This window comes from Vigna umbellata, chromosome 9 (assembly GCF_029865625.1).
Source record: "Vigna umbellata cultivar VRB3 chromosome 9, Vumbellata_1.0, whole genome shotgun sequence".
In the NCBI taxonomy this organism is placed as follows: Eukaryota; Viridiplantae; Streptophyta; class Magnoliopsida; order Fabales; family Fabaceae; genus Vigna; species Vigna umbellata.
Genome location: NC_142173.1, coordinates 7400115 through 7415814, shown reverse-complemented (window position 1 = coordinate 7415814; position 15700 = coordinate 7400115).

The following is a 15700-nucleotide window of genomic DNA, read 5'->3' as shown; positions in this document are numbered from 1 at the left end:
GCATGTGGTGGGGTTTGGTTGGACTTGATCTGAATCGATAAAAGTTTAAAGCTTTGGAGAGGGGAAGTATTTTTTGTGTTAGCTTTCGAGTTTTTTGTTTGATCTTGAAGTTTTGTTTTTTGCTGCAACTCTTGGTTGGTCTTGGGGGATTCACCTCTGTAAAGGTACCGAGTGAGGCTTTATTGAAGAATCGAAGTCGTTTGAAGCTAGATTGTGAAAAGAAGGTTCTTTCTTTGTCGGCGATGAAGGGATTGAAGGGGGATTTTATCCATTGGTGAAATGAAAAAGCATCTGGGTTGTTCGATGAACACACGGTAAGGCTCCCTGTTTTCGGATTTTTGATGAACAACATTTGGGTTGTTATCAGATGTATTGAATTGGAAGAGCTTTCTAGTTGTTGTCACCACCTCAAACATCCCCTTACTCAAAAGGATCCTCAACGACAGCCCCACATTGCCCTCTCCAATCTCTACCACCGCCTCACCTCCGGCGACATCGTTTGGGACAAGTTCATTAGCATTCGCGCCCACCACTTGAGGCCTTACGTGGTCGGTGACTAGTGCTTCCCTCTGCTGCCCTTTCTCCTCATCCCGTTCTCTCCCAACAGGATGGGCACCACGCGTAGAACCTATTCGATGGAAGGCTCGTGAAGGGAAGGTCTGTGGTGGACGAACTGATACTGCCTCGGCTTTAAGAGAACCGAGTCGAATCCTTGATACTGTTTCGGTTAAAGAGACTCGAGGCGAATCCTATTGACCTTTTACCTCGCCTGCATATGCCTCGGTTCCCAAACCGATGTCTATGACCGAAAATAACCGATGTCTATTCCTTTATTTGTACTAGTGACATAAACTTCAATATGGTAACCAATATAACACTTTGATTTATAGGATTTCAGGATTTTACAAAAATCGGTAAATTTTAAATTTTTTTATTATAACACTCAAAACATATTAAGAAAACTTTGTCCAATTACATTATTTTGAATAATAAAAACGACTAAGAAATAAAAAAAACTACAATTACTTTATTTTAAAAGTTTATACCAAAAGAACTTTTAAAAAACTCAATTTTTTTCTCGTAATCTCACAAATTTATCATGTCTCCAGAACATCTGCATTATCATCTACTCACGTATAACATATTATACAATCATCGCAAACAATTTCATTCATAAACACACAAACACAAACATGTATGGCGTAAACTACCGATAAAACAATCATAATAGCAAGATACATACATACTGATTATATCAATCATAATCAAACATACAAGATACATACCTTCTGATTATACCAACCGTAATCAAACACACAAAAAGATACATACATTCTGATTATATCAACCATAATCAAACACCCCATACATAGTAGTAATAACAATAAGATTCCTAATCATATGACATAAACAATTCAATCATACCGAATTACTCGATCCTCAATCCTCGATCCTTGATTCTTGAACTTCGATCATCGGTCATTGATCTTTAACCCTTGATGTTAGTGATAACATCTCACACATATACCCTTGGTCTATCCACTCATTAGCACCCATGTTAACTACTTACTATAACCATTATAGTAACAACATTATCAACATAACATAACTTGGAGCATCTCAAGTACCATGATCATCATCATAGATACACCACCATCATGACTATTCCAGTCATGACCAACAACATGAGCATCATCGAACCATAATACCATAGTAGAAAGAGTCCATCTCACTCTTGTACCCTACCTTACCGATTGTAGCCACACCTACAGCCCACTCGTAGCCTCCCCTACAAGACATCTATAGCCTCTACTAGTACAAAACAATGTATAACGTCACGTGTTTAACGTCCAACCACTGAATAACCAACGTTAAAAATGATCGGTGGCATTTTAGTAAATAAATCCAATTATTCAACGTCATTTACAATTGTAATTCGACGTAAAATGATATAAAACGTCGAATGCCCCAGCGTTAGACGCCAAAAGATTAGTGAATTCAATAAAAATTTGAGCGGTAAATTGAAAATTCATTAACTTTATCTTAGCGTGCGAGACCCTCTTCTCTTCTCAAACTTTTCTCGAACAAAGTTTGCCAACCATCACATGTAATCTTTCTTTCATTTGATACAAATGCATTTTATGTATGATTTTCGTTTGTTTTGACTGATTATTTTCGTATTTTTGTCCTTTATAGGCGCATTCTGTTTTCTTTGTCACCGGTGACGACACTTTATTCCAACGAATCCACCTTTTGAAGGGGTTAGTTTTCGTTTTCGTTTTGAAGAACTTATTTGTTGAACTTGTTTTTTATTGTTTGGTTGAACTTGTTTGTTGTTGTTGTTGTTGTTTGATTGAACTTGTTTGTTGTTGGTTATTGTTGTTTGTTCTTGATACTACGTTCATAGTTCTTTCATTATAAAATACCAAAAACTAAAATTTGTTGTTTTTCTACTTTTTAGGTCTCGTAGAGTTGTAAAAAAGTATCACAATTAATTAAAAAAAACAAAAAAAAGGTGATTAACGTAGTATATTAACAAAATTCGACGTTAAGTTAACCTCGTATATTAACAAATTCGATGTTAAGTTAACGTCGTATATTGACAAAATTCGACGTTAACTTAACGTCGAATTTTTTAAATTCGACGTCAATTTAATGTCTCCTAATATGACGTCGTTCGCGAATTCGCTGTTAAAAGCCCAAAATATTCGACGTTGTATGCGATTTTTGTACTAGTGCTCCCCTATAGATCATCTCCTTCCTATGCACACAAGGCAAAAGGAAGCACTTATCCGTAGATAGAACCAGGATTTACAAATTCACTCTCATGATCATCAATCACATACTCAGGTACATACCAACACTCACTCATGCTTCACTCTCAACCATAAGTCAAACTGACCCTAAACATAACCACTAACCTCAATCTCTAATTATCATCATGTTCCATAGCTCTTTAGGCTTGGTTCACGTTCATGCTTCATCAAACTCGTCATTTTTCACCAAAATGCATTGTTATAATCGATTATCACTTAAGATAATCGATTATTTCAGTGAAATTTACCCAAAAACATCATGCAGGAAGGGATAATCGATTATCATTCTAGATAATTGGTTATTCCTGAAAACACACCCAAAACTAACATGCAGATAATCGATTATAACTAATGATAATTGACTATTCCCAAATTGAAACACATCTTGGACATGATTCAAGAGTTCAAACATACGTACATCAACCCTAGATCACGTGGAAACATAGTTAACACATCATACATGCATTCAAGCATCACATACCCATGTAAACATACTCAAACACATAACATCACTTGAATCATCCAGATCTAATCATTGACATGTTATACCCCCTAATAATAGGGTGCAAAAGAGTCTCCGATAAAAATACCAAATAGGATTTCAATTAGCCAAACTAACTAAGCATAATACTTACAAATGTGAACCAAGAAGATGAATGTTCTCCAAAACGGAGTTGTTGATCCGAGCGTTCAGAATGAAGAAACATACGTCTAGAAGCCACTGTCCAAATATCAGCCCAATCCAATGGTGAATGACTTCACAACGACGAAAACATCAGTGAAGAATTTATGAAATTCTCCAAAACAGAGATGCTGATGCGAGGCTTTTTTCTTCCAAACTATACACACATTCATAGGAAAAACCCAACACAAATATTACATGAACCCTATGCCCATGCATACATAAACCCTTGTCTAATAATAGCAACATCTAATCATAATCATATAAACATGTATCAACAAGGATTATCAATTCAAAATAACCAAGAACACATATTAGATACAACAATAAAAAACCAAAGGTAAGTTTCCCCATTCCTTGGCCAATCATAAGGCTTTATCTATAACTCTAAGACACCATCAATCTTCCTTTACACTAAGAGTTTTTCGTCGCTCTCTCTTCTTCTCCCAAAACATCAATGTCCTCTCTTCCTCTCTTTTCTCTCTTTGATTTAGAGTTTCTAGGGTTTCTAAACACCAAATTACCCCTTAATTAATTTATATATCAATTAAATAAAGGTAAAAGACCCTTTTTTGCCCCTAGGTAAAAATATAAAAATAAAGAAATAACATAAAAATTATTTTCTAACAAAAATTACACTCAAGAACAATAATTTCTAACAAAAACCCAAAGTCTCAAAACTACTTTATTTTTAAAATCCTTATTTTTCTGGATCTTACAAACACAAATATATGTCACTAAAATAAAATTATCAATAATTATCGACAAATTTTTTCAATAATTTTAAAAATTTGATTGTAATTATCAAGAGCAAAAAAATTAACTAGTAAATATTCATTAATTAGTATGATCCAAATATGTTGTTGATAGGGAGAGCAATGTGATCGATGAACCCAATCCCTGTTATGTTGTTTTTTTATGATGACAACACATTAATAGCAATAACACATGAATGTTGTCATGTCACAACAGAAAAATGTTTCTATGTTGTGTTATACATATGTGAAATATGTACATGCTTACTGTGTTATATGCACATATTGTGATAAATGCATATGTTGGACATACTGTGTTGGTTATGCATACTATATATTGTGATTATGATTTGATTATATTTGTGTATGCACATTGTATGTTTCTGTGTAATGAAAACCACAAGCACAAAAGCATATTTGCATGACATAATTGATTACAATGTTGTAGTAATCAATTAAGGTCATCAGACAACTTATGTTTTGAACTGCGGCAAAATAGCTAGTTTGAATCGATTACATTAGTTGTTAAATCGATTAAATCTCGTGTGTTTGCATACATCTTTTTCAAATGTGCTGTGATGAGTTTTTGAGAAGAAAAGTTTTCAAAATCTGTCTAAGTGTTAAAACTTAATCGATTGCATATGTTGTGTATTCAATTAAGTCTATTATGTTTTGAAAACTGATTTCATGCTAGTCATAACTATTTTAACGGTCATATTTTTAAATATGTTTGACTAACATTAAATGTAAATTGATTACATTAATTGAGCATTCAATTAAGAGCTGAGTTAGCTTTAATACTGTTACATCTCTTTTATGTAACCGATTACATTGCTAACGTAATTGATTACTTTACGTATAACATGATAGTAACTATAAATTGACGCATTGTTTGTTTCTGTAAGAAATTTTGATCATTCTAACATTTTCATATCTGATTGTTTTGATCTTAGAAAGATTATAGATTGCATATACGCTCTAAGAATCAAGAAGCAAAGATTGTGAAGAGCCTTGACAGATTCTTGAGAGAAGATTGAAGAGCTTTGACAAACTGATCAAATTCGCATTGTTGAAGGTGTATTTGTTGTGATTAGAAAGGAAATTTGCACTTGTTGAGTGTGTTGTTCCCTGGACGTGTGCTTCAGGAAGAAGAGTGAGGAGCTCTTGGACTTTGAAAGGGGATTCTCAAAGGGATATTGCAACAAGACCGTATGATGCTGCGTGTGCAGGTGTTTTCTGTTTCTATATTTGATTGAGAAAGATCTATAAACCCTTGGTTGTAATACTCTGATCATTATGGTGAAATACTCTCCAATCTAAGGTTGATTCGAAGAGTGACTAGATGTATGCATTAAGGCCGAACTAGGATAAAAATCTTGAGTTTGATTTTCTTTCCTTATCTCTTTACTTTCTTTGCATGCACATTTACTTACAACACAAGAAAGTTTAAAGATCGTTCTAATTTCTCAAAAAGATTTGAAAAGTTTAAGTTTTTATAAAACACCAATTCACCCCCCCCCCCCCTCCCTCTTGATATTGAGAAACAAGCATCCTTATTTCTAACATATGTCAATAATTATTTGTTTCTAAAAGTCAGTTGGTAATTGGAAACGATATAAATTGTTAGTAAAATTTATCGATTAATATCGTGATTTGATCTTTTTTTCTCTTTTTCTCTTCCATCATTCATCATCACTATTATTTTTGTCGTCTTCACTACTACTCCATTATATTTGACTCGTCCTCTTCCTCCTTGTCATTTTTCTCCTCCCCTTTCTCTTCCTTCTCATCAAATTTATTCTCTGTCTTTATCATCGCCAGTGTCATACAGAGTTTCTTTCATAAAATCTTTTTTCTCTCTCAAGAGAATTGTATGTTGTTTTATTTTTTTATAATGTAGTAGAAAATATATTCTCGAGTATATTCAATTCTTAATACAATTAATTTTTTTAATTCAAGAACGTGATAAGAATTAGATAAGTAATATAAGATTTAAATGTAAAAGTAAAAGAGCAATTCAGTCAAATCAAGTGAAAAATATGTTGATCCAATTTAACTCACATTTTAACTAGTTTGAAAATTTTTATTCTCGTGCATAACTCATACCTAGCCAAGAGGTACTTTTATTATTAAAATAGAATGGCTCAATTTCTCATACCAAGAGGAGGGTGAATTGGTGAAATGTAAAAACAAAATCTTTTAAAATTTTTTTCACAAAAATGATGCCTTGATCGCAAGGTAAAAGATTTTCAATGCAGCGAAAACTTAATCGAATGAATGAAGAACGTAATCAATTGAATAAAGAGAGTAGGGATGAGAAAATTCAAACACTGTGTTTTTATACTGGTTCGGCCAAGCCTACATCCAGTGTTCTTCCAACCACAGGAAGCCAATGCACTATAATGATCAAGGTTTTTACAACAAGGCTTTTATAGCGACCACACGTCAAAAATATAAAACACCTCTCTAACCCTCTAATCAAAATATAGGCAGTACACAACAAGACCAGTAGCAAGACGTTTTAAGTGATTGGGGGAGAAGAAGGAATGGATTGGAAAAAAAGTGGCAAATATTTTAGAAAAAAAGAAAAAATGTGGCATAGAGCTGGTTCACCGTTAGCCACCTCATACAAAAACTTAACGTCGTTTAATTTTAAGGACTAAACATAAGAGTTTCAAAACTAAGAGGACTAAAATGAATAAAACTTTCGAAGAGGGACGAAACCCAAAATCGCTTGATAGTTTAAGGACTAAAAACATATTTAACCCTATTATTTTCGTGCTCTATCTTAGTTTGATGCTGGGAGGATTGATGGTAAAGTTATGTGTTGCATGTGTAGTGGAGACATTGAGATTGTTATGGTGGTGGTAAGGAGGATGGGTTCAAGTTGGGAAAAAGGAAGAGATGCTAGAGTTGGGAAGGGTTTGTGTGGTCGTTAGGGGATAAAAGAAGAAGTGAAGAAGAAAGTAGAGGTGTTGCGAGAACGAGAGACAAAAGTTATGGGTGTGAGGTTTGAATGGGCAATGGGTACGTGAATTTGAGTGTGTGAAAGAGAGAATGGTGCGTGTTATAGGTTACAGTGAAGAATTTCGTTTACCTTAGGGAGTTTTGGGTTGAGTGGTGAAAGAAATGGAGTGAATGTGTGACCTCTATGTTGGGTCTAACATGGAGGAAGTTCATCGGGGAGACACAATACCAATGAGATATGAACTCAACCATATAATGATTGATACCACTCTCTACCAAAAACCTTAAGGCAATGGGTCTTTCCCCTTTACATAGTGCTATACTTTCTGATTTTTATCCAGTGTAAGACTTAGACTCCCACTTGGATTCCCAACAATCTTCCCCTCAAGGGTGAGTCCCTTGCACATTGGTACACTCCCCCTCCAGCGAAAGCATTCCCAACCAATGAGAGGCAGTCAGACAAGAAGCCGAAGCGCATTTGTATTGACAATTAGTGATGAAAGGCTTCAGACAAAGAAAGGGTGTTGACTTCAACGAGATTTTCTCACCTGTGGTGAGGATGACATCCATCAGAACTGTGTTAAGTTTAGCTGCTACTTTAGATTTGGAGGTTAACCAAATAGATGTGAAGACATCTTTCCTTAATGGTGATTTGGAGGAAGAAATTTACATGAAGCAACCAGATGGTTTTCTTATTGAAGGAAAGGAAAACTATGTGTGTAGGCTAGGAAAAAGCTTAAATGGTTTGAAGCAGGCTCCGAGACTATGGTATAAGAAGTTTGAGTCTGTTATGTGTGAGCAAGGCTACAAGAAGACTAGTTCTGACCATTATGTTTTTGTTAGGAAATTTTCTGAGAATGATTTCATTATATTGTTGTCATATGCTGATGACATACTTATTGTTGGAAAAGATGTATCAAAAATTGACAGGTTGAAGAAGTAACTAGGTGAGTCATTTTGCCATGAAAGACATGGGAGCTACTAAGAAGATTCTTGGTATAAGCATCACTCATGATAGAAAAGAGAAGAAACTTTGGCTATCATAGGAGCACTATATTTAGAAGGTGTTGCAAAGATTTCAAATAGAAAATGTTAAAGTTGTAAGTACTCCTATTGCTACTCATTTTAAGTTGAGTGTTAAACAAAGTCTTTTAAATTAAATTTAGAAGATAAATATGAACAAAGTTCCTTATGATTCTGCGGTGGGTAGTTTGATGTATGTAATGGTATATACAAGGCCTGATATTGCACATGTTGTTGGTACAATTAGTAAATTTATGTCAAATCCGGGTAAAGAGCATTGGAATACTATGAAATGAATTTTGAGGTATCTTCGTGGTCCTAGTGGTTTGAGGCTTTGTTTTGGAGGTGATAAGCCTACTTTGGTGGGTTACTCAAATTCATATATGACCAGAGACAATGATTCCAAAAAGTCCACTTCAGGCTATTTGATTCAGTTTGCAAGGGGAGCCTTGGCTTGGCAATCAAAGTTGCAAAAGTGTGTAGCGTTGTCTACTATTAAGGCTAAATTCATTGCACTTACTGAAGCATGTAAGGAGTTGTTATGGGTGAAGAAATTTCTTGCAGGAGCTTGGTTTTGTGCAAGGTAAATACTTGTTGTATTGTGAGAGTCAAAGCGTTATTCATCTTGGTAAGAATCCAACTTTTCATTCTAAATCCAAACATATTGATGTGAGGCATGGGATACGTGATGTTTTGGATGCTAAGTTGTTGGAATTAGCCAAAGTTCATACAGATGATAATGGTGCTGATATGATGACCAAGACATTGCCAAAAGGAAAGTTTGAAGTTTGTTGTGAGATCGCCAGTTTGGAAAATATCTCCACAGAGTCGTGAGAGGGAGATTTGTTGGGTTATTGGGCTCCCTTCCTATATGGAGAATAGGTCCAAATAATGTGGGTCATTATGTCTCACTAGGTTAAATAGAGATGAGTCAGATTAGTAGGGCACATTAGAGTCATTTGAAGAGAGGCAAAAGCCAAGTGAGAGAAAAAGGAAGAGAGAAAGCCTTTCCCTCATAATCCTAAACTTGCACTGGTATTTTCCTCGTTGTGACGTCGTTCACCGTTGATCGAGCTAATTTTTGGACAATGAGTTCCAGACATATGATTCTTCATTCTGACTGTTCGGATCGTCAATCGAAGGTCTAGTTTGGGCGAAATCAGTCCCGCACCAATAGCTCTATTTTGGAGAATTTTCATCTTCTTTGTTCTAATTTGTAAGCATTTGTGCTTAGTTAAATTGGCTTATTGAAAATACCATTTGGTGTTATTATTGAAGACTCTTTTTTACCCTATTATTGATCATAGTGAATTTTTCTTTAGTCTTGACGACTCGTGGCTTTTACCCTTACATTGAGGGGTTTTCCACATTAAAAATTGTTGGTGTCTCTTTGTGCTTTGGATTCTATTTTTGTTCTATTTGTTTGGCGCTCCTCGTAGATTCTCACAAGAAGAGGGATTGAATTTCCGCTGTGTTATTACTCTTTGCTAAGTTGTTATATTTTTTGGCCCTTTCCCCATCACTTTGGGGTTGTGTTGCGAGAGTTCTAGGAGTTAGAGGTGCATGGGTGAAGTACGTGGGATTTCCCCACCAAGTCCTGAATTTTAGATTTAGGATTTTATGATTAGTGTGCTTTCATGTTTGTTTGCTTTGAATTCCTAGGATGTTTTATCATGTTCATGTCTTGCTTTATGTGCCCTTGTAATCTTTAATGTTTTCCTGAATAAAATGATCTATTGTTTTACTACATGCACTGTTTAATTGAGGGGGAGCTCATATTAAGGGGGAGCATTATCACTCTTTTTGCTTCTGATCAAAAAGGGGGAGAAATATGTGCAGTTACTACTAACTCTTACTGTTGTCTGTCAGTTTGTATCTTTTGCAGATAACCCAAAGTGCTTTTAAAAAGTGATTTTTGATCATCATCAAAAAGAGGGAGATTGTTACCAATGAAGAGCATTGGTAAATTTGAAGATAAATGATTTTGATGATGCTGAAAGATGATACATTGTTATAGTTGTTTTAAAAGCAATTTGTAGATTATAAATGTATTAGGAAAAGCCTTAAACATGTAATACTTAGAAAAATTCATATTTTTAGCACTGCTACGCATTTAATCGATTATTAGAAGCTATAATCGATTATCCTGAGCCCTTCTGAAAAACCTCGTTGCTCTGGAATAATCGATTATTACTCCAAATAATCGATTATCACTAGTTCTGATGAGAACTGCCAAAGTCTCTGGAATAATCGATTATTCCTCAGGATAATCGATTATCACTTTTTGAAAACCCTGTAACGGACTCGAATAATCGATTATCATTAACAATAATCGATTATCTGCGGCAGTTATAATTCATCTTTGCGAACTCAGACCAGGCTGCTATATAGGTGAGTTCCAAAACTCTTAGAAACAACTCTGAGCTTTTGAGAATACAGTGTGATCTGAGGAAGTTCCATAAGCTAGTTCATTGCACTGCCTAGTCTCGTGAAAAGGAGAAGCTCTCGCTTTGTGGGTCAAAGGTCGGAGCGATTCTCTTCGAGTTGGCAACGCTACTGTTCTTCAGGTTCGTTGGTCGAAGGAAGAACTGTTCTGCACTGTTCCGGAGTCGAAGGAAAGTGTAGATTGCTTGCTTCCATTTCGTTTGTCAAAAGGAAGGTTTTATATTTCTGTTTTTATTCACTCTTAATTGTATTTTGTTGAAACTGATTTTAGTGAAATCATTAATCACTTTTTATAGTGATTAACAACTGCACGTAGATTCTTTAGAATCGAACCAGGATAAAAATCCAATGTGTCAACTTTTCTATTCCTTACACTCATTACTGTTTTATGCACATCAAGTGTTTGTTAAATTTTCTCTAAGAAAATTGATTTTCTAAAACGGACCATTATAACTTGATTTGTGACCGTAACATGCTTTCCTAGTATTTTATTCCGCTGCACGACTCTATAACGGTACCGATTGTTACGACAAACTGTGCATTATTTTCTCATCTTTGTTATTTGGGCTTTATTTGATCAATAATTCTTATTTTAATTAATTTAAATTATTTGAGCCAAATTATTCCCATTATTATTTTAAGGGGAATTTTGGGATTATATTTTGAGACTTAAAGAAAGTTTCCATGTCATCTATCATTTTCCACCTCAATGTTTATTTTTAATTAGTTTGTAATTTTGTTTTTTATTCCCTTTTGTAGTTTTGGGCAGACTTGACTTTTTGGGTCCATTTTAGACTATTAGGGAGAAGCCCAATTTTAGGGGCTGGTTTGGCTAGCCTAGGGTTTTGAACCCATGTAGCCATACAGTCTATTCCATTCATTTTTTTAGAGCTTTTGTAAGGACGTGAACAGTAGCAGTTGCTCTACCTTAGGTTTTATGTTCCTTCTCCTTTTATGTACTAAATTCATTTTGTAATATTATTGCAATTCCATTTCAATTTTGTTTTGCGTTTTACTATTCCTGTTCTCTTTGTTTTGCTGCAATTCATTTGTTCTACAACAATTCGTTTTTCATTCCCATTCCCATTTTGCTTTCCAACTTCGATTTCTTGTTCCATGTCAATCTCATTTTCAATTCTTGGTCATTTTTCTTCTCTAATTAATCATTTCGTTTTTCTCAGTTGTTAGTTTGTTTTGAATTCACTTATCTGTTTTGCATTTTGTTGTAATGGGAGCTTGAAATCTATTGGTTGATGACTAGGGGGATTGCATTGCCTCCTTGAGATTACTGAACTATTATTACGTTTCTATTATTCTCTCCTTGTGTAATGTTTAATCTCTTTTGTGTGTTTCAAATTGGTGCACGCTTAATGTCTAATATGTTAATTTAATCTCCGCTTAGTTGATTAAAGTCGTAGTTGCTTAATCTGTGGAGGTGCAGATTGATTAAATATGTGCATTGTAACACCCAAATATTTTAAAGGGTATTACTGATAGTAGAGACTAAATTAATTTAATATCTCATATAAACAATCAAACTTTATTTCAATTACTCCAAAGTACAATACCAAACATACAAACTTTAAACAATATAGTCTTCACCATTGAAATTTCAACTTATAAGTTTTACACAACATAATCTTCCCAATACAAATTTATTCTTTTTACAAAAATTCCTGAAAGTTTTTCCCCGCATCTCTCTCATCTCTAAGCTTTTTCAACCGCATCTGCAACATTATCTAATCACATATAACATGAGTTATATGATCATAGTACAAACAAATAAGGGTAAGCCAACCATATCATAAAATCATTAAACTTTTAATAAAAATATTATAATCATGTATTTTTGCAATTGATAAAATATCATTATTCCGATGTCATTAATTCATCATTATCAAAATCATCTTCCTCATTCCCATAAATCTTACAAGTGTACCATGCTTACTCATGAAGCCTTATGGTCAGACCGCTCTCTGCCTGCTTCCTTAAGCCTCACTTATATACTATGTCTTACTTTCTGAAGCCTTATGGTCAGACCCCTCTCTGCCTGCTTCTATAAACCTCAATGTTACTTTGTTCATACCAAACTCTCATGGTATAACTCGATCATACTACTCCCGGTAGTAACATCATTTCATAAGTAATGAATTTCTCATATCCACCCCAACATTTCATAAAACCAACAATTCATACCCTCTTATCCACCTAACTCAATCATGTTCATTCTTTAATCATGAATTCATAATAACCCGTTTTGGTATCAATAAATTAAACATATTGCCAAATATCATGCTTCATATTATAAACTCATTTTGCCCATAACGAGTATAACTCAACATATTTTCACCAAACAAAGATTATGGATCAACAAAAATATATCAACATATCTTAGGAACTACATAACAAAGTCTGGGCTCAATGTAATAACAAATAAATATATATGAAGTTTTTACCATGATAACGTTATGCATCTACAATTGACTTATTTTATTTTATTTTCATCCTATTAGAGATCTTTCTTTACCCTAATTGGTCACCGGAGAGGACCCAGATGTCTGAACGCATCAAACTCACCTTCGACGCCAGCACATATGACTAGTCACAACTGACTGGACCAGGCCAGGGCTGCTCTATGATCAGGGATGTGCCAACTCAGGTTTTTAAGGTTCCTCTATCCTACCAACAAAGGGAGGCCCTTAATAATTTACAATTTATTTATTTAATTTATCTACCTTGTTCTCTTATGCTCTAAATCTAAAATACCTAATTTTAATATTTTACTTCCTCTCACAACAACCTCAAACAGTATCTGTATATTTAATACCCATGTACAAGTTATTACAGAACCCTTTCTCCAAACCTTCCAACAAGATCAATTTCAGTCAACAAACTCATTCAATAAATTCATCACAATAAACATCCATAATAGAATTCATACAAGATAATTATAAATAATTAACAATAATAAAATATTACTATAAATGGTCATAGAAGAATACAATATTTGACAATCATAAAAATAATCTTAATATAAAATTTTATGGGGAAACAAGAAGTTGAATCTGGCAGAGCCGGTTAGACAACTTCTAATCCATCCAACAATACAATATAATTAAATAACAAGAACAATACATGTTTGGGGAAATAAGAAGTTGAATCTGGCAGAGCCGGTTAGACAACTTCTAATCCATCCAACAATACGATATAATTAAATAACAAGAACAATACATGTCTGGGGAAATAAGAAGTTGAATCTGGCAGAGCCGGTTAGACAACTTCTAATCCTTCCAAAAATTGCAATAAAATAAATAAGTAAAGCAATAAATAGTTTGGGGAAACAGGAAGTTGAATCTGGCAGAGCCGGTTAGACAACTTCTAATCCTTCCAAAAATGTAATAAAATAAGTAAGGAAAGAAATAAAAAAAATTTGGGGAATCAAGAAATTGAATCTGGCAGAGCCGGTTAGACAATTTCTAATCCTTCCAAACTACAATAAAAATAAATAAGGAAAACAATAAAATGTTTGGGGAAACAAGAAATTGAATCTGGCAGAGCCGGTTAGACAATTTCTAATCCTTCCAAATTACAAAAATAAACAACTAATAACATACAAATGGCATAACATATTCAACATCACAATTTACAACTATCACACTCGGATATCAACACAAAAGCATACTCTCATTTAAATTCAAGATCATACATAAACAAAATATTCCATATTCAAGATTTAAGATCAAACAAAAGCAAAATATAGCATATTCAAGACTCAAGATAATATAAAAGGAATTACTCAAAGTAGCTCCCCTTACCTCTATTCCAGACTTAGTTTCCTCTTCTCAAACCGTTCTCCGGAAACTTCCAGAATTTCCCCTCTTCAACTAGAATTTCCTCCAACTCTCTTCTCTCACAATTTCTCTAGAATTTTGGTGTAAATCTTCAGCCTCCCCCCTTGGCTATTTATAGCCAAAAATTTTACTATTCATTTTTACTATTCATTTTTACTATTCACTTTTACTATTCATTTTTACTATTCAAAAATTATTTTTTTATTCACCATTCTTATCTCTGAATGATTAATTCTACGTGGAGTGTTCTCTTGCACAAATTATTTTAATATTTTTTTTTTTTTACCATTCACTATTCACTATTTACTATTTACTATTTACTATTCACTATTCACTTTTCTAAAAAAAATCCTAAATAAGTTATCAAAATTTTGAAGCTCTCCCTCTAGAATTACTATAAATTTATATCCAAAAATATACATTTTTCTATCCATTAAAATTATTATTACTAATAAAATGCTAAAAATTACTATTAGAAATATATATATATATATATATATATATATATATATATATATATATATATATATATATATATATATATTTTTTATGGGTCTTACATTCTCCCCAACAACAATTATTTTCGCCCTCGAAAATTATCTATTTAATAAAAGACTTTTTAACAAAAGACTACTTACAAAAGAGATATGGATATTCCTTTATCATAAATTCTTCCAATTCCCAAGTCATTTCCTCTGTGTCTTCATTCCAAAGTACCTTTACCGTGCGAATATCCTTTCCTCTTAGCTTTTTCATTTGAACATCTAGTATACGCACTGGTCCAACGTCCATTGTTAAATTTTCCTTGACCTGGATTTCATCAACTTCTAACACATGCTTTGGATCTGGAATATACTTCCTCAGTTGGGATACATGAAAATACATTATGCAATTTTGCCAATCGAGGTGGTAATGCTATCTCATAAGCCACTGGCCCAATCTTTTTGAGAATTTGATACGGTCCGAGAAATTTTGGTGTCAGCTTCCTCATCTTGATAGCTCTCCCGACTCCTGTAGTTGGTGTTACTCGTAAGAATACGTGATCTCCTTCTTCAAATTCTAACGGTCTTCTTCTTTTGTCGGCATATGACTTTTGTCTACTTTGAGTTGCTTTCATCCGATCTTGGATTAATTTTATTTTTTCTGTGGTTCGCTGTAATA